Raw genomic sequence first — 20,305 nt, 5'->3', positions numbered from 1 at the left:
TGGATGATATACAGTGTTTGGCATTTAGAAAGTATTCATCAATATACAATATCAGTTCATATTCTTTTTTGATGAACAAGATATTTGTTCTACGTCTATAAAAAATTTGCTCTGGTATAAGTGGCCATGGATTCCTGCACTCTCTCTTCCAGTTTCTTACAGAATCTGGTTTTAAAATATACCTAGGTCTGGGCTTCCCTGGTGGCACAGTGGTTGAGAGTCCGCCTGCTGATGCAGGGGACGCGGGTTCGTGCCCCGGTCCGGGAAGATCCCACATGCCGCGGAGTGGCTGGGCCCGTGAGCCATGGCCGCTGAGCCTGCGTGTCCTGAGCCTGTGCTCCGCAACGGGAGAGGCCACAACAGTGAGAGGCCCGCGTACCGCCAAAAAAAAAAAAAATTATATATATATATATATCTAGGTCCACAGAAAACACATCTTATTAATATGTTGGGATTTTATTGATGAGGCAACATGTAACCAGTGGATGTTGGACCTCAGCCAGAGCAGTCATTACTGAAATAACAAATGGACCTAATTATAAGGTGCTTTTTCCTTAAAGGTCAGCCAGTGCCATGTAACTGGAGGCTGGCATTATGGGAAGCTTCTAGTATATTATATTGCATGTCAATATTAACACAAGTTCTGTTAGTGCTACATGAATGTTACAGTAGTTAGAGGCCTCAGCTTTCTATTCTGTGTGTACAACCATGCGTGTGGACACACAAGCACTCACACACACATGCTTTTAGCTGGGACCACTGGCCACCTCAAGTCCCATGATTCTGAAAGCTGACATTATTGTTCAGGGACTCCTATTTTTCAGGGTAGTTGCACAGTTGAAATGAGTCCTTGCTGCTTGGAAGGCTTGTTGCATAATTTCATTTGGCTGAGACAGGAGACAAGTACCTCATTTTAATTAGAATTTCAAGCAAACTGCATTATGTTGTTGTGTGTTATTCCAAGAGAATATACCACATCAAGGACAGCTGTTGATAGAGTAAAGCATCCTATTTATTCTGCCTAAGAAATATAAATCCGTTCATTCACTTCACAAGCTCTCTCATGACGCTGCTCCTAACACGTCCCCTGGCACAAAAAGATGTGCCCCGAGGCTCTCCAAGACATTCAATGTGCTAACCAAGATGCCAGGTAATAACCATAGCGCCCAGGACAAGGTGGCATCGCCACGTCATTAGCAGGCAAATCGCAGGCCTTATCCTGCTCTCTGTGTCTCTTCTGGCTTGCTGCAAATCACAGAACCCTCGGAGGGATCCCCTTTCCGCCTATTGCCCTGAGAAAGGGCTTAGCTTGTGTTGAAGAAAACCGGAGGCTATGCTGCTTTAGACCTGCAATTAAGTCCCTGCTGCTCTCCAAACCCAATGAGTCCTTCCAAGTAGTCATCTAATTTATTTTTCCCATTTTCTAAGTAATGCCACGGTAAGCGTGTTCATCATTTTAGACTCACTGATTCTAATTCCTAATTCAGATTTGTTTGTTCAGTAGAAGGTAAACAACCCCAAGCTATCACCCACCCCCATTTATTTGGAAAGAGAGTTTCAGTGGGAGAAGATAAATAGCATGTCAAACGTGGTTTGGAGGGGCTGTGACTGAATAATTTCTGGTTTCCTTTGCCTGGCTCCAGCTGTTGTGACCCAGTGTGACTCTGGCAGCTGTGTGCTGGCTTGGCTGAGCTAGTATTTAGTCAAATCAGATCAATACTTCTAAGTATTTGTCTGATACAATAATCTTAGGCCAGTCCAGAAGTTCACACATTGAACCACATGGGTGGGGATGACTTGTTTCTAGTTATCAGTCCATGAACACAAGCTCAACTGGTTGATACCTGTAATCCTAAAATTCCTTAGAAAATTAAAGGCAGGCCACACTTAAGAGATTGGACGACCCATGTGGCCCTGGGGCTGCATCAACTATATTCCACAAACATTTATTGGGTGCTACTATATACAAGGAAACATAGGAGATACAATGATCAGCAAGATGTCCCAATTCTCAAGTATAATTTAATACCAGACTATAAAAACATCAGTAGTTGATTGTTATTTAGATTTGGCCTTGTTCCAAAAGGATCTAAGGGGGAAGAATATTTGTAAAAATATATCTATAAGTCAAAATGAAATAAAAAAGTATTACATGAGATGGGGTTGGTAAAAATTAAGGGTGGAGAAAATTCAAATGAAGCCAGAAGTGAAGGAAGTTCAAAAAATATATATGATGAGAAATAATGCTTACCAGATGAGCCATAAATTTGTCCTGGAGCTTCCTGGAAGCTGACACAAAACCAGAAACAAAATTGGTTTATTGTACTATTGATGGTGTCTATATTAATCTTGCTAAGATAAAGGACTACAACAGGTATGGAGACTACACAGATTTTGCTCATAAAAAGAGGACTTTGATTTGTCCTAGTGAGTATCCATGACTTACTTATAGAGAATATAGTCCTAATTTTCACTGACTGGGAGCAAGGACTGTTTGTTCCTTATGTCACAGGCATTCCTTGTCACCTTCCTCCTTGTTGCAAATACCCCCCTCACATACACCCCAGGGGCTGAAAATGCTAGATGTTGGTTCTCCCAGACTCCCTTGGACATGTGATCCAATCATGGCAAATGGGACCCAAAGAGTAGAATTCTGTGAAGCTCCTTATTGATGAGCACCAAGTCTGGAAATATTTATCCTTGTTCTAGAACAAGTAAAGATACTATTATAAACATTAATGAGTCTCATGAAAAGACTATAGTGTAAAAAATGGAAACATTTGACTCAAAGCAGGTGCTTTTTTTTTTTAACATCTTTATTGGAGTATAATTGCTTTACAATGGTGTGTTAGTTTCTGCTTTACAACAAATTGAATCAGCTATACATATACATACATCCCCATATCTCCTCCCTCTTGCATCTCCCTCCCACCCTCCCTATCCCACCCCTCTAGGTGGCTCATTTCTGAAAGGGATCTACTGCAAGACTCAGAAGATAACATTGGGAAATCATTGGGAATCCTTGAAAGAATGCAGGAAGACAGCCACTACAAATTAAATGCTTAAGGAGACAAAAAGCTGAGATTAAAATTCAGATCAATGGAATTAACAAAGATCCCAAAAATCTAAAAAGGTAATGGGACTTCCACGTAAAGATGGAGCTTTGAACTAACATCACATCCCTCCCAAAACCCTTATAAAAGTATCGTATATATGTCTCCACATGAGTAGTGAAAATAGAAGAAAAATGGAAAATTTTGAAGCTGAGGTTTATGTGATAGGGTAAAATGGAGAATCTCTAGGCTTGGGGACACCAATGGAGATCCCTAAGGTTCTACACCACAACAAGGAGAGGTAAGTACATGTTTACATACTGATGGCTGAGCTCTAGTCCCTTCTTCCATTGGCTCCCAAAATGCAGGACTTCATTTTTCAGGAAAGAAATAGATGAGTCTTCTTCAGGGGATATGGCCATGCCTAGGTGGAAAAAGCCCCCAAATACTAACAACAGAGACAGTAAAAGCTCTTCGTGATTCACAAAGGGCAAGGTGCGCCAAGGCACTTGGAGAACCCCTTATCAGCCCATTAGCACTCCCCTCTTAAATATGAGCAAACAGTCAGAGTTATCCATTAGTCCACAAAAAGCTCCCAGTGTAAAATACAAAGGCAAAAACAAAAGACAAAAAGAAACTGGAAGAAAAAGACAACGTGCATGGAGAAGAGAACATTAAAAATTAAACTGTAATTAATATCACCTGAAAGATTAAACAGTTACATACATAAAACAAGAACAGGATGCTTTGAAAATGGAACACGAAAACAGAAAATGTAAAAGATCTTTTGGATAATATATTGCACAGCACAGGGAAGTATAGCCACCATTTTTGATAACTTTAAATGGAGTATAATCTATAAAAATATTGGATCAATATATTGTACACCTGAAACTACTATAATATTGTAAGCCAACTATACTTCAATAAAAATTGATCTTTTGGATAAATACAATGAAAAATTGGAATTCACATGAATGATAGTGAAAATCTGAATCATGTGGTGAATCTCTGAATCAGTCATATGGAAAATGAACTTGAAAAGTTTTCCTGATTTGCAGAAGCAAAATCAGAGAGATTAAAAGACAGGTGTAAGATAGATACAGAAGGTATATAATGGAGAGAAAGCACAGATCATTGATGTTCTCAGAAAGAAGATCAACTTAAGTAGAAGAGAAAAATCACAACCAAAGATGAGAAGAAAAAAGCCTTCTTGAGTTGAAAAACGATCTGTACTTGTAGGTTCAAAGTACCCACTGCATTCAAGTCAAATGGATTTTAAAAGACCCAATCCTGGCACATTCCAGCCAACTTTGGGACTGAAAGAATGAAGGGGAAATTTGCAAGGCCCTAAGCCAAAAAGAAAAAAACTACAAAAGAATGAAAATCAGACTGGCCTCAAACATCTTTTCTCTAGTTTAAACACTAGAAGACAAGGGGTTAATGTCTACAGAATTTTAAAGAGAAACAATGTCATCTAAGAATTTTGTACCTAGACAAATTTTGTGTGAAAGCCACAGAAGAAAGTAGTCTCAAATGTGCAATATGTCATTCACATGAACTTCTGAAAAAAAAAAATTGAAGATGTGCTTCTACTGCCTGAGAAAGAGAACAAAATTTTTAAAGTTTCAAAATGTGAAGGTAATTGTATGAAAGGACTGGTCGCAAACACAGAACCATTTAGATTGAGAGAGATCCAAATTCATTTTTTTAATTGTAGTTATAAAGTGGATGCCAGCTTCAAAACTTACATTTAAATTAGAAGATATGTAATGGTTGGGAGGAAGGAAGGAATAGAGAAAGGGAAGTGGAGAGGGAGGGGAGAAGGGAGAGAGGGAGGACAGAGAGAGAGGGAGTTTTAGTCATTAATAGTGACATTTAAACATTAATAATGACAGAGAAATGGGAATGGTGGGAAGTAAAATTGTGTTTAAACTTAGCAGTTGGCAGATTTTGCTGTGCATTACAATCTGCTGGGAATCTTTATGAAACACTGATACCTTACTTCCTCCCACATACATTTTCATTTAATTGGTATAGAGTGCAACTAAAATCTCCTCAGCTACTTCCAACATGCAGCAATGTTTGGGAACCTGTGGCTTAACTCATTAAATAGGAAAAAGCAAGGATGGCATAAAGATTTCATCTTAATTTCCAGCTCTTGTTAATTGCCTAGGGGCTTTGTTGAGGTCATATCCAGGCTCAATGGGAAATTGCTCTGATCTACTTTTACTGTCCTATCTGGAAGAGAAGAGGATGACATCACACATTTGCCATCCCTGGATTGAAGTAGATTTTGAAAGGAAAGTAACTATTAGGGGCTTAAAAAACAGTACAGATCTCTTCCAAAATATTAGAGACAATGAAAGCAAAGAAAATATAGCCATATAGTAAAAGGCAGTAAACAGAAAGAAGAAGAAAGATGAACAGAAGGAGAGGGAGGAGAAGAAGAAGAAGGAGGGCTTCCCTCGCGGCGCAGTGGTTAAGAATCTGCCTGCCAACGCAGGGGACATGGGTTCGAGCCCTGGTCCAGGAAGATCCCACATGCCGCGGAGCAACTAAGCCCATGCGCCACAACTACTGAGCCTGTGCTCTACAGCCCACGAGCCACACCTACTGAAGCCTGCGGGCCTAGAGCCCGTGCTCTGCAACAAGAGAAGCCATTGCTATGAGAAGCCCTCGCACCGCAACAAAGAGTAGCCCCCGCTCGCTGCAACTAGACAAACCCACACCCAGCAATGAAGACCCAATGCAGCCAAAAATAAAAATAAAATAAACATTACAACACACATTAATAAAAAAATAAATAAAAGAGAGAAGAAAGAAGTGGAGGAGGAGAAGGAGGAGGAAAGAAAACCCAATAGGAGAAATCCCAAAATAAGACGGCAAAATATGACCAATATGTTCGTTAAGTCTATAAATGCAACTGGAAGAATCTCCTTCATTAAAAAAGTATATCGTCAGATTGTATAATAAGAGAAGAGCAATTCCTCTATGTGACATTTTCTAAAGACCCACCTTCAGATACAAAATTATTCAATAAAAATACATTAAATGATTATAAAGTAGGCAAATATATCAGACAAATACATTTAAAAAAAAGAATCACAATACAAATAACAAATATGATAGAAACTAAAGCAGAAATATTGAATGGGATAAAGAAAGATGTCCTGTCAGAAAGTATATTTCACAATGAATATAGAACTGGCATGAAATTTTATGCATCAGATAATATTATATCACAATCCAAAAAGTGAAATGCTATAAATTAAGAGAAATGGACTGAAGTACAATACTGACGGGAAGCTTTAGTAACTTTCTTTTTCTGACAGCTGATAAATGTAAATCAAACTTTATACCACACAAGCATAGAATATACCTTTATTTCCAATACTAATAAAACATCTACCAAAAAATAAATAAATAAAAAGATCATGCATCAATAAAATTACAAAAAGCCACAAGTATACAGTTTACACTCTGATTAGAAAGTAAGGAGTCATTGGGTTTCCCTGGTGGCGCAGTGGTTGAGAGTCCGCCTGCCAATGCAGGGGACATGGGTTCGTGCCCCGGTTTGGGAAGATCCCACATGCCGCGGAGAGGCTGGGCCCGTGAGCCATGGCCGCTGAGCCTGTGCATCCGGAGCCTGTGCTCCACAACGGGAGAGGCCACAACAGTGAGAGGCCCGCGTACCACAAAAAAAAAAAAAGAAAGTAAGGGGTCATTATTGAGTCAAGGAGAAAATTAACACTGCAAGTAATTAGAAGTTAGAAAAAGTTAGAATTAACAATAATTCAGACATTAACAACAATAAGAATAGTAAATAGCAAAATTTATGGGATGTGCCAAAACAGTATTCAGAAAAAATTATACATTTAAATATGTTTTTTACAATGGAGGAAAAAGGGAAATAAATGCCCTATAACTGACATGGCTATGAGAAAAATGTCCCCACGAGAGAGAAATTTAGGTTGATTTTGAGAGCCATGATGATTTCATCATATGAGGTCTGCCCCTGCTTCTGATGTTCCTTCTTCCAAAGAAAAGTTCTTCGGTTCATATTCTAACCCTAGAGCTGGAGTGAAAATTTCTCTCCATTTTTTTCTGACAATCCTAGCATAGGTGAAAAGTTTAGCATTTGTACCTGGGTTTTTATTTTATGTAAGTCAAGCTTAATTAGTACATGAGAATTGCAAGAATTAACAAGTTATTGTAGAGCCATTTCTAAATCCGTTATAGAAACAACTTCTTTTTGAACTCATCAAACTTCATATTGGGCTAATCATTTCTTTTGTGCTTTACTTCATTTTAGGGAAGAAACACAGACATAGAAAGAAAAATAGGCTGTGTCAAATAAATTATAATTTCTCACAAGCCCAGGCACCTAAAAAAAATCATATCATGGGCAAGTTAAAACTTTAATAAGTATAAAATACAAAACTATACAACTTCTGGAAGAAAACATAGGAGAAAATGTACATGGCCTTGGGTTTCTTGATGTTTTAAAATATAATACCAAAAGCATAATTCATGCTTATAAAGAAAAAACTTTACTTTTTACTTTTTTAATACCTTGTATTAAAATTGGACTTCTAAAATTTGAGGATTTTATTAAAATTCAAAAATTCTGCTCTGTGAAAGACACTGTTAACCAGATGGGAAAAAAAGCCCATCTCTAAGCCAGACTTAGAGAAAAATATTTGCAAAACACATGTCAATAAAGGACATATATCCACAATATACAAAAAAAAAATTTTTTTAACTGAATAAGAAAAGAACCCAATTAAAAAAAATGAGCAAAAGATCTGGACAGACTCCCCACCAGAGAAGATACACAGATGGCCAACAAGCATATAAAAAGATGCCCAACATCACTGTCATTAGGGAAATTTAAATTAAAACAACAAAGTAATACTAGAACATTCCTAAGACTGAATGGCAAAAATCCAAAAAACTAATAATCCTAATTGCATAGCAATAAGAACTCTCATCCATTGCTGGTGGGAACGAAAAATGTACAGTCACTTTGGAAGGCAGTTTGACTGCTTCTTCCAAAGCTAAACACAGTATTACCATACGATACAGTAATCACGTTCTTAGATATTTACCCAACTGATCTGAAAACATAGATCCACACAAAAATCTGCATAAAACATTCATAGCAGCTTTATTCATAATCACCAAAACTAGAAGCAACCAAGATGTCCTTCAATAGGTCAATGGATAAACAAACTGTGGTACATCCATGTAATGGAATATTATTCAGTGATAAAAAAGAACGAGCTATCAAAGGCAAAGAAATGAATAAACCTTAAACCCATGTTCTAAATGAAAGAAGCCTGTCTGCAAGGGTTATATACTGTTTGATTCCATTTATATGACTTTCTGGAAAAGCCAAAACTCTACAGAAGATAAACAGATCAGTGGTTGCCAGAACTGGGGGGCAGAGTGATGGAGGAAGGTTGAATAGGTAAGGCAGAGGGGATTGTTTAGCTTGGTGAAAATATGCAGTATGATACTGTATTGGTAGATACATGACACCATGCATTTATCAAAACCGATAGAACTTTACAGCAGAAAGAGTGAACCTTAATGTATGAGAAATTTTTTAATAAAAACATCACTTAGGTAGTTGGAGCAGCCCAGGATGTAATGACAAATAAATCTAACTATATGACAAAAGAATCTAACTGTATTACAAACGTATGAAACAATCTCACTGAGGTGGATAAGGGGACAAGATGCTGACCTAAGTAACTCTGGAAATTAGTGGAGTCTGTAAGGCAAATGCACAAAAGCAGTGTATTTCAGTTGATAAAGTTGTTTCCATGGAAGCATGCAACATAACACATGTGTACTGGAATTGAAGAATTAAGTAAATGGATGGCAGATGGTGGGAGCCGGTTTCCCACTGTTGGAGTTGGAGGTTACAGATGAGCAAGAGAAGTCTAGAATGATACATGTGGAAATGGACTAAAGTTGAAGACATCACTATGAACTTACACTGAGCTTAAGAGAGAGAGAAATATTTATAGATATGTGTATATACATGAGGTAGTAAAGACATATATATGTCCTTACTCTGTCTGCTGAGAAACAATGACATCCCAGTAACAGGATGCATACCTAGCACGCGGATTTGGTTTCTAATACCATTTTCCAATAAAAAGAACCAGGATTCCTTGGAGAAATGGCTTATTCTAGGCTGAAGAAGGAAATATACAAGATGGGCCTGGAGCATCGTTTAATGCCAGAAGGTAAAGAAGTACTCAAAAAGCACAGTGATGGTGCGATGTCCAAGTGCCAATTAAAAGAGTTCTCAATGGCCAAAGCTGTAACAAATTGAGAGCCACAAAATAAATAAAGTAGTAACGGATTAGAACCAGTAGGAGAGGAAACAATGCTCCCCAGAGAATTCCAAATAGTTTACACACATATGTGCTCCCAAGGAAGTGAAACACAAGTCCCATTTTTTAAGTGTGGGCTGTGCATAGCGACTTCCCTACGAAGAGTAGTACGTATGGAAAGGGGGTGGAGGGAAAGTAGCTTTACAGGGGAGAAACCTGACAAATACTCTCTCAGCCAGGTCATCAGGGTTAAAATCAACAGTGATGAGTCATGTTGATAGAATGTGCCCTTGCTGTGATGTGATGAGAAAGGCATTTTACCTCCATGGATTACCTCCCCCAACCTATCACCCCAGTGTTATCAGGAGAAAAACATCAGACAGTCCCACCCGAGGGACATTCTATGAAATACCTGACCACTCATTCCTCGAAACTGTCAAGGTATCAAAAACAAAGAAATTCTGGGAATTCCCTGGCGGTCCAGTGGTTAGGACTCAGTGCTCTCACTGTCAGGGACCCGGGTTCAATCCCTGGTTGGGGAACTAAGATCCTGCAGGCTGCACGGTGCGGCCAAAAAAAAAAAAATTTCTGAAAGTCTGTCACAACCAAGAGGAGCCTAAGGAGACATAATGAGTAACTGTAATGGGACATCCTGGATCCTGGAACATGAGGTAAAAGCTAAGAAAATCTGAATAAAATGTGGGCCTTATTTAATAACTGTATCAGTACTGGTTTGTTAATCATGACACATACACCACACTGATAAGATGTCAATAATAAGGGAAACTAGGTATTAGGGAACATGGGAACTCTGTATTATCTTCAAAACTTTTCTGAAAATCTAAATCTATTTAGAAATGTATCCTAAAGTAACACGCTTATTTCAAAAATCTTTAATAAGAAGTGAAGTCTAAACTTCCATAGTGTAAAATTCTCTAGACTCTATTATACCAATACTGCTTTGCTAATACCAGCCTTCTCTGGTGTCACCCAGCCACTGGCCGGAAAGAACCCACCCAGAGCACAGGCCCCAAAGTGCCAGGCTCTGAACCTGAGCCAATGAATTAAAAAGCCTTACTCAGCATCTGTAAAATGTTTTCAATGTCCCTTGACTCATGCTTGCTGAATCTCTATAAACTAAAACTAAAACGGAGAACGGCTGCTGTCCTGAAATGCCGACAACTGCTTTCACCCCACTCGCTCCAGTCAGACCCTTCAGAAGTAGACAACAGCATGAATCAGACTCAATAGGTCATGATGATCAGTTAATTTCCCCCATCGCTAGCTCCCTCCTCCTTCCCTGCTGGGAGCTTCCAGCATGCTGTGTAGACAGGGTCAGGCTACTTACCAGAAAGCTGATTAACCAAATCAACCAAGTGTTTTGCTTGCGCACATTTACCTCCCACTGTTCACTCGTTGGCCATTTTAGTGCTTGTAAACACACATATATCAAAGGCAGCAACAGCAAGCAGGCCTGAGCCTTTGATATGGTACCAAACATTAAGGAACAAAAATATATATACTTGTATATGCATCAAAAAAGTCCCGCACGAAATCACATGACATTGTTGATAGTGGCTACCATCCACTTCTAGGAGGCAAATGGGGGAGGGGATTGGGGAGAGAAGTTCTGGTGTATTCTTAACATTTGATTTGTATTTCTATCCGTGTGGATTATTTTGACACCATTCTACAGTGTTTGAATATTTTTTACAATGAACATATAGTACTTCCGTAATGTAAAATACTTTTAATGGGGGGTACATACCGTAGCTGAAATTATGGATGCTGGCTCTTAAAAAAATGTTTCTACTATTCCATGTAGATGGAATTTGAGGACTTTATTGGGGTATCTTGTATCATCATGCCCAGGGACAAAGATCAGTGGAAAACTACAGATAATGGCTCTCAGGGCTCAGAACCATACCGAAAGAAACTAGGCAAGATAAAGTTTTGACTAAAGGTAAAAAGATGATGGAGTGGGTAAGAGAGAAGGGGGCAGGGGGAGGGTCGTTAATTGCACCAGTAGCATCAAGAACAGTTGTCGTCCCCCTTCTATGTCCTTGTTGTTAGTGTCCAATGACTTAATTATTCCACTCACTTTTCCCTTTGTTCTTTCCTCTTTTGAATAGGAGATTTCATTGTTCTTTTTGTGTTTATTCTTCCTTTCCTCCATACTATTGTGTATCCATTGTGTTGGTATAATTATTTGATTCACTCACTGGTTGAAGAAAGAAGTGCGAAGGAATGACAGCAAAAATACAGGAGATATGCACATCTCAGGGAGATCATGGCTTTTGAAGGCAGTGGCAGGTTGGTATATTCTGTATGTATGATACTCTTGGTATGAACTTGGGTTACTTCTTTTTGGAAAGAGTTTATGACCATCTGGAAAGGCATCTTAGAACTGTGTGTGACAACAAAACTGTATGTGCTCTAGGCAATCAAGGGGTGAAATAGTGGAAAATTTGAATGTTTCTTTAAACATATGTATGAAATTCTAGAAAAGTCAAAAGGATGTATATCTCCTTTAAGGGAACTCCAATTTATGGGGGTGGGACTCCTCAGCTGTCATGGTTCCACTCATTCTTATTGTCCTACTACATTGGGTAGGCCTTCCAGTGCAGTCTTAAATAGAAGTGATGGTAGCAGACAACCTTTCCTTATTACCAATAAAAGGGACATTTTGTTTTTCGTCACTAAGAATGATATTTGCTCCTTTTTTTGGTAGATGCACTTTGTCAGCTTGAGCAAGTTCTACTCATTTCCAATTTGCTGAGAGATTTTATCATGAAGTGGTATTGAATTTTGTCAAAATATTTTTTTCTGCTTCTATTGAGAACTTCATGTGAGTTTACCCTCCCTCTCTTTTATTCTGTTAACGGTGAATTTCATTAATAGACTTTCAAATGTTAAACCAACCTTGCATCCCGAGATAATCCCGATTTGGTCATGATATATTATACTTTGTATGTACTGCTTTTGCCCTATATCAAGACTAAGTCAAGCATGCGTATCGTAACCCTTAGAGAAACAACAACAAAAAAGAAATAGAACAAAGGCTTAGAGAACAAGACAATAGAGGACATGCAATTGATTTTTGGAGAGATTTCTCTCCATATCTTTCTCTTCTCTAGTACTGTGTTGTAAACCCCAGCTGCCTTAGCCTGTTCAAACTCCAAGCTCTGTCTTTGTAATGTTGCACGACCACTGCACTCTGCTTGGATTTCCCTTTTGTGGGCCATGGTCCAGAAAGTGCCTTCAAAGAAGGCTAATGTGATTCTCAGCCTTCTATCACCTTGTACATTTGCCTTCTATCATGGATAACAGTCTTGTGCTATTTTGCAATGTCTGAAGATAGTTGTTTACAGTGGGAGGGCAAGTCTGATACTAGTAACTACAATATTGCCAAAAATGAAAATCACAAGATAGTTATTCTTAAAGACATAGCCATTCTACAAGTGTTATTACACAAGAAGGTATTCTTAACACATAAACAGGTAATGTTACTATTTCAGGAAGAACTATATAACATCAATAATTCAGACTCTTTAGTTACAAAGGTAATAAAAAGAGCATAAAAATTAACTACCTTTGCCCAGATGTTTGAGGCTTAGCTATAAAAGTAGTGTAGGTGAAATGATGGCTTGGTAAGAAAAATTCAGCTCAAGATGGGGTAGGTATCCTTTAAAAATCAGTGAAAAGAAAAATCCAATTGAGAGAGGGACGATGAGTAAGCCAATTATAAACATATGCTGGGCTTCCCTGGTGGTGCAGTGGTTGAGAGTCCGCCTGCCGACGCAGAGGACATGAGTTCGTGCCCAGGTCCGGGAAGATCCCACATGCCGCGGAGCGGCTGGGCCCGTGAGCCATGGCCGCTGAGCCTGCGCGTCTGGAGCCTGTGCTCTGTAACAGGAGAGGCCACAACAGTGAGAGGCCCGCGTACCGCAAAAAAAAAAGAGCACAGAATTTAACTCAAGGTTGTTTTACTTTTGTGCATTAATTTATTCTTGCAACTTTTTTTTTTTTCAGCTAGGTCAGAAATGACAAATAGATTTTGTATTTAATGCCATCTTCTATGAACTGTTAGTAGCTGTTTGGAGCTCTGTATTGAGAAGGAAGATGCTTTTCTGGCTCAGCCAGATTGATTTTCAATTGAATCCAGGCCCTGGGCAAAGAAGGAGGAAGCAGCACAAAGGCGCATTGCCATCTCTACAAGTCCCCATACTTGGCTCCAGGGATATTGTGGTGTGTAAGACAAGATCCTGTTTCTAGGACTAGTAGGGAGTCATTCCAGCAATAATGATAACTGTAATAATAATGGTGGATGAATCAGGGGTCCTGGAGATTTCATGCCGGAGATTGGGTAATTATAAAGCTGTTGCAAAGGCTGGAAGAAAGACCGGGAAAAGCCATCACTGATCTCAACTCTGCAAGCAGCTTTCAGGGAGTGAAGGAATTGCAGGAACTTCTGAAAAATGTTGGTGCTGGTCATAGCTGCCTACAGCACTGAAGCATGTGAAACTGAGCACCAGGGAATGGAGCCAGGACTTGAACTCAGGTCTGACTCTCCCTTCCTAATCTTTCTGTGACACAGCCTTTTTCGTCATTAAACTTTTGCTGTCATTGTTCTGACATACCTATGTCTTTACCGATTTTTTGCTAGTTGTTTCTCTTATTTTTAAGTCCTAAGCATGCTTTTTGCAAAAGGAAGGAGGCCGTCAGTACTATTAAACACATTATGGGCCCTTGAAACTCTTACCTCTGGGGCTTCCACTCTACACCATTGCAGGGGTTCAGAACAAGCCTCCCCAAAGTGTCACTTTGGCATGAGGATTATTTTGAGCTAAAGGCAATCAAGAACCTGCAGTTTCAAGAGAAACTACAGCCCCTCCCTTAACTACCCAGAAGAATTTAAATTGGGGATTGCTCCCAAAAAAGATTTATTACCAGAGATAAGTTTTATCTAAGTGGCTCCATGTATATGGCCAGCAAACATCTAATTACCAAACACCTGCTCTTCTCCTTATTGTCCTGTGAAGGACCCTTCTGTCCTTGGAAGCTCCAGGCCCCTATCTCGTTCCTTAGCTCAAGATGGCATATATACCTCATTTTACCTGTCTCTGAACCTCTCATGTATGCGGGGCTCCCAGACATACAAAATTAAGTGTGATTTTTCTCCTGTTAATCTGTCTGTCAATTTAATTCTTAGACCAGCCAGAAGAACCAAGAAGGGTAGAGGAAAGTTCTCTTCCTCCCCAACACCATCTCAAAGATATTACCATGCACCTACTTTGGGGGTAAAAAATGTAATTTTGCTTATGAAATAATTTGGCTACAGATAACTAATTTAATTTGAGATTGGCTAGGATTTCTTGGCAATCACTTTGCAAGAATCTTGCAAAGTGTGAAAAATTAAACTTTCAAATTGTTTTAGCTGTAATGAAATATTTAGGAGTTGTAAACATGACAATTAGTAAAGTTGGCCCAACGTCACAGTTTGTAGATGTTTATTACAACATTTATTAAATTCAATTTTGCAGTTTTCTTTTTGGAACTAATACATGTTTTTTTCAGCTCTCAAATGCTATCTCTCTAGTGCCGAATGGCCAATGGCCCAGTGTCCTGTATATTCTGATCTGATCACCTGCTGCCTCTCTCGATACCACCAACCTCTTGGAACAAGTGTGCACCTTCATACTCACTGAGCACAATGAATAGAATGGGATTATCCCCAAACTCTCCCAGCCTGGTACACACTCTTCAAGGTGAACCTTCTCATCAGGTCTTTCTTAAATCTTCTCACACCATCCACCTATCTGTAGAGTTGACCTGTCCCTCTGCTCTCATGGAAACTAATGTTTGAATGAGAACACTTGTTTCTATGTCAGCTTTGCTTCTCAAGACAGGGATAATTTGAATTTTGTAAGAGTTTATTTCAGCACAGGGGCTCATGCCTGTGGAATCCACTATTAATTTAGTCACTAGACTCAAAATTATGTATTCAATGTTGTCAATGTAAACATTTCTAGTTTATTTTCATGTGGTTTCTTTTTTTAATTCAATATCCAGAAAATTAGTGGACAAAAGAATATGGCATACCAATAACATGTGTAATAGGTCCTTGAATATTAAAACATGGTCATAGTTTTATTTGATCCATACAAATAATGTGACAAAAGCAGAGCTAGTAATATCATCCTCACTTTACAGATAAAGAAACAGAGGCTTCAGGAGGCTAATAAGATGTAGGGTCAGATCTTAGGTCAATATCCAATCCTAGTTTCACCCCCTTACCCTCACACTAAACACCTTGCCCTGGGTTCCAGAATGTTAAATTGAAGGCAGAATGGTTATAAATTAGCAAGTTGGATAATTCAGCAGTGAATGTAAATGAGAGTTATAAGATAAATGACATTTAGTGACATTAATTAACTGATTAAATTAAACCTGATATTTCAATCAGAATTTGTTTGTGTAAAATGCTAGATAAAATGAAATGTATTTTAACCTAGTTACTTTTAAAATTCCAGTTACCATAACAACTTCTTGTGATTTCAAATAAAGGTGGTCTTTTCTTTATATTATTTTTAGAACTTTGGTTACCATAACAACCAGATGCTGTGTATTTGATCAGTTAAGTTATTCCCAAAGAGTTAAAATATGGTGTGCTCTTGGAAACAATCAAAATATGATAAGTGATGTGTCAGGAATTAATGCCCAAATGGCAACGCAAACTCAATTTTTCAAGGCGCTCACATGTGAAATAAACGACCAATGAATCTTCCTTTGTATGTTGGGCTTATGATGTTTCTCAGTTACAGATATTAGAAAGAGATTATTTATCAATTGGAGGAAAGTGGAGATGTCAGGTTCTGGGGTAATATGAATTGTCAGAGCTACAAAGAGAAATGATGTAAATGATTAATTCATTACTGGGTTTGGGGGTTTTGCAGGAAATAATATTACCAGCGCTTTGGCCAAGCCGGGGGTGGGGAGAGGAGTTTGACTTTCCACAATAGATTGCGTCTGAAAAGAGCTCTGTCTTTCTGTGTTCATTTCCTCCCCTTCCCCTCTTCCCCATGTTGCAGAATTTTAAAGGAGTCTGCTCCTATCTCAAGAAACTGGTTTCCTGATATCAATGAGAAGAGCCACCACATACTAATAGGATTTGCAATTAGAATTGGGAGGGAGAGAGTTCAGGAACAGAAGGATGACAGACCCAGGAGTCAAGAGACAGCCGGGGAAGGGTTACGGTACAGGAAGAGGCCGACCCATTGAAGGAGCGCAGAAGAGAATGAGGGGCAGGGAAGGAAAAACAGCCTCCTCTGTAGCCAGATGCCCCTGGTAAGACATAATAGGCGTAAGTTAAAAATGCCGATGGCTCTCCACCTCCAATCATGTGGAAATATTCCTGACATCATGGGCCCAAATGAGGGCAATGGAACGTCTGGGAAATTCCCTTGCTCTGGGAATCAAAGTCCTCACCTGCTTGAGGCAAACCGGCCCTTCTCAGCAGATGTCTAGCTATATTTGATGGGCACCCATCCGCAGTGGAGGTGGGTAAGGACAAAAGGCACATCTGGTTGCTCTGGAGGAGAAGAGCCAAGTCGCCCATTAAGTGACAGGTAAAGAGGGTCTCGCCCTGGTACTCGCCCTCTGCTCATAAAATGCGGAGGAGCGAGCTGCCTATGAGCCCCAGCAGGTGCAGGAGCCACAGACTGATGTGGGAGTGTCAACCGTGGATGCCAGGTTTAATTATAGTCCTCTTGCTTAATGAGGTTTATGAGGAGGAAGAGATGGGGGTTGGTGTGTGCTCATGTGGATGGGGGTTTTTAATTAAAAAACAATAAAACTACCAGCTGTCGCTGGTTAACAGTCTGGAACCCTCCTGTCCTCCACCCAGATGAAATCTCCATGCAGAGACCTGCCGTGTGCTGAGGCTCTGTCAGCACCCCGCCTCAAAGCGCCCGCGCTTCCTTCTCCAGCACTTTTTGCTCGCCAAAAACATGGCTATCTGGGAGACTCTCAAAGCCAAGCTACAGAAAAACAAACACAACCTAACCACAGTTCTTCCTAAGTGTACTTGCTGGGAAACAGAAAACATGCCTTTGGAAATGGACTTGGGAGAACTCAGCAGAAACGAGTACTCTCCACTTTCTACCCCCTCTGTGCGTGCTGACTATGGAGATCGCCGGTGGGGGAAGGCAGCGGCATGGGGGAGGGGGAGGGATCTTCTACTAGTTTCTTCTGAGAGGAGCATGGGTACTTGGTCTCCTACTGGTGTGACTCCCAGTTCTGATGGCCCAAGGCTTGCCTGCTTTTAACCACCACCTGGGAAACTTCTTTAAAACCTCTCTAGCCATTTATCCACCTATCTATCTATACATCTAATATATACATATAGATATAGATGTAGCTTTAAGCTCCTGCCTGGAGATTCTAAATAAATTTGTCTCAATCTGTACTTTTAATAAGTGCCTTAGTTGATTTTCGTGGCCTGGAAAATTTGAGAAATCCTCTCGCTCATTGCCTGTTCACATGAGGGACCAGAGCAGGGACAAGGGAGGAGGGGATGAAATAGAAGAGTCCCCCAATGGGGCAGGTGTAGCCTTTGTTGTATTTCACAGTTACCAACAAAGGACCAATGCCCATGTATGATTTTCACTTTCAGTGAATCCCCCATCGCCTGACGCCTCTAACTCAGCTAGCAAGAAAGCAATAGAACATAACTGCACTGTGTGTTTCTAGGGATGTACTGATTAGGTGTGGTATCTGACAACGTTCTTATTTCCACCAGAAACTGAAGGATTCCTGTGGCAAAATATTGACTCACTAGCGTGGCACTTAAACCAGGAGGCCCCTCTTGTTAAGGAATCTGGCTCATGGCAGACATCTGGGTTTCACTCCTTAGTAGGGTACAACCATCCCTATCTACCTGAGATTCCCTGGATTTTAGTGCTGCAAATCCCATTCTGGGCAACCCCTTAATCTCAGACAGTCCAGGGCATTGGTCACTCTGCCTCTATTAAACTAGGAACTGGCTCATGTTATTAGTGCCTGTCTTGGAATTATTTAGCCTTGCTTTTTGGCCAGCCCAGGTGCACCATGAACCTCACAGGCGCGTCATCCGTCTTGGGATCCTCAGCCTCCCGTGTGCACTCTCTGGACCCCACTTAGCATCCTGTTCTCAATGCTCTCTTCTTTAGCACCTATCATTTGGCAAAAATAAAACCCAGTTTATTCTCTTCCCAGCTTCCAAGCAACTCGTCTCCAGCCTAGTAGCCTCACATGTCTGAAAGTCCTATATTCTCTAAATCAAGATTCTCCTGTGACTTTTGCATTATCTTTTAAGTCCACCAAGTAGGTTGGCCTGGGATTAAATCATCTTTGTAATTACATTTATTTGCATTTCTAATGTATAATTTGCATGACAATTGCTTATGCCTCTGTCAGTTTGGCTCTGATCTAATCCATATTTATTTGGGAGTAGGGAAACTATAATGGGAAAATCCTGTAGGTTCCTGGTCAGAAAAGCTGACTCCAAATGTTGACCTTGATATTTACATGCTCAGCAACCTTAGACCAACCAGTACTGCTATGTGAAAAATGGAGATGGTCTTATGGGTTGAATTACATTCCCCCAAATTCATATGTTGAAGACCTAACCCCCAATACCTCAGAATATGACCTTCTATGAAAATAGGGTCATTGCAGATGTAATTAAGATGAGTTCATACTGAAGTAGGGTAGGCCCCTAATCCGATGTGACTGGTGTCATTATAAAAGGGAAATTCAGAGACAGAACACACAAGGAGAATGCCACGTGAAGACTGGGGTTTATGTAATCACAAGCTAAAATATTACCGGGAGATAGTACCAGAGGATAATAAGTGAGAGGCCTGGAACAGATTCTTCCCTAGAACCTTCAGAGGGAGCACGGCCCCGCCAACACCTTGATCTTGGACTTCTAGCCTCCAGAACTATGAGACAACAAACTTCTGTTGTTTAAGCTGCTCGGTGTGTGGTCCTTTGTTACAGCAGCCCTAGCAAACTAATATAGACGGTAACATCTACTTCAGAGGATTTTTCCGAGGATTAAATACATTTGATTATTTGTGTGAAAGTACTTGGTACATAGGAGCCATTAATGAATAATAGGAAAAAGAATACAGAGTGGTGGGTTACCAGAAAATTACACACTTTTCAGTGTCAAGGTTCAAACTCCATTTCCTACTCTAACTTAGATGACAACTGCAAATCAGTTCAACCTCTAATTTCCTTGATCCTTATTTCTTCATCTGTAAAATGGATATAATGGCACAAATTTCATAGGGTAGTTTTGATGTTTAAATAAGAGAACATATGAAAGTTCATTAAGCAGCTTTATAACCAAGGGCCACATGGCTTTTGCCCTTGTGACGCAGAAGGCACAAAGGTTTAGGCCTCTTCTCTCGGCAACTGTCACCACCTGTGCTCCCTTAGCACTTAGTCTGAGACCAAGAGCTGTGGCAGCCGACAGATAAATGAGGCTGAGATCCTGCCAACCCTTTGTGTGTTTCAGGAAGATGGAACCGTAAGGACTACCCTTTCCTTTCTCCCTCCCTGCCACCCTCCCATTTGAGAACAAGTTACTTGTTTCTTTTCCTGAGGATCAGAAGAGCTATGACTCTGATAGTTAATGGTTTAAACCCCCGTTCTTTTCTTTTTTGGAAGAAACAATTCGATAGCTATAATTATTCTTGCAGACCCAATTATTCTCACAGAAATTAAATATGCCTGTGATAGTACTTCAGTAGATAAATGTGTTTGTTACACTATCAAAAACCACTTTTTTTTCCTGCTATGTTGAAGAAATGAACAATTGAGTTCCAGATTGCAGAACTGAGGTTTTGTTTAATA

Source organism: Lagenorhynchus albirostris, chromosome 6, assembly GCF_949774975.1.
Source record: "Lagenorhynchus albirostris chromosome 6, mLagAlb1.1, whole genome shotgun sequence".
NCBI lineage: Eukaryota > Metazoa > Chordata > Mammalia > Artiodactyla > Delphinidae > Lagenorhynchus > Lagenorhynchus albirostris.
This window is presented reverse-complemented; position numbering follows the sequence as displayed.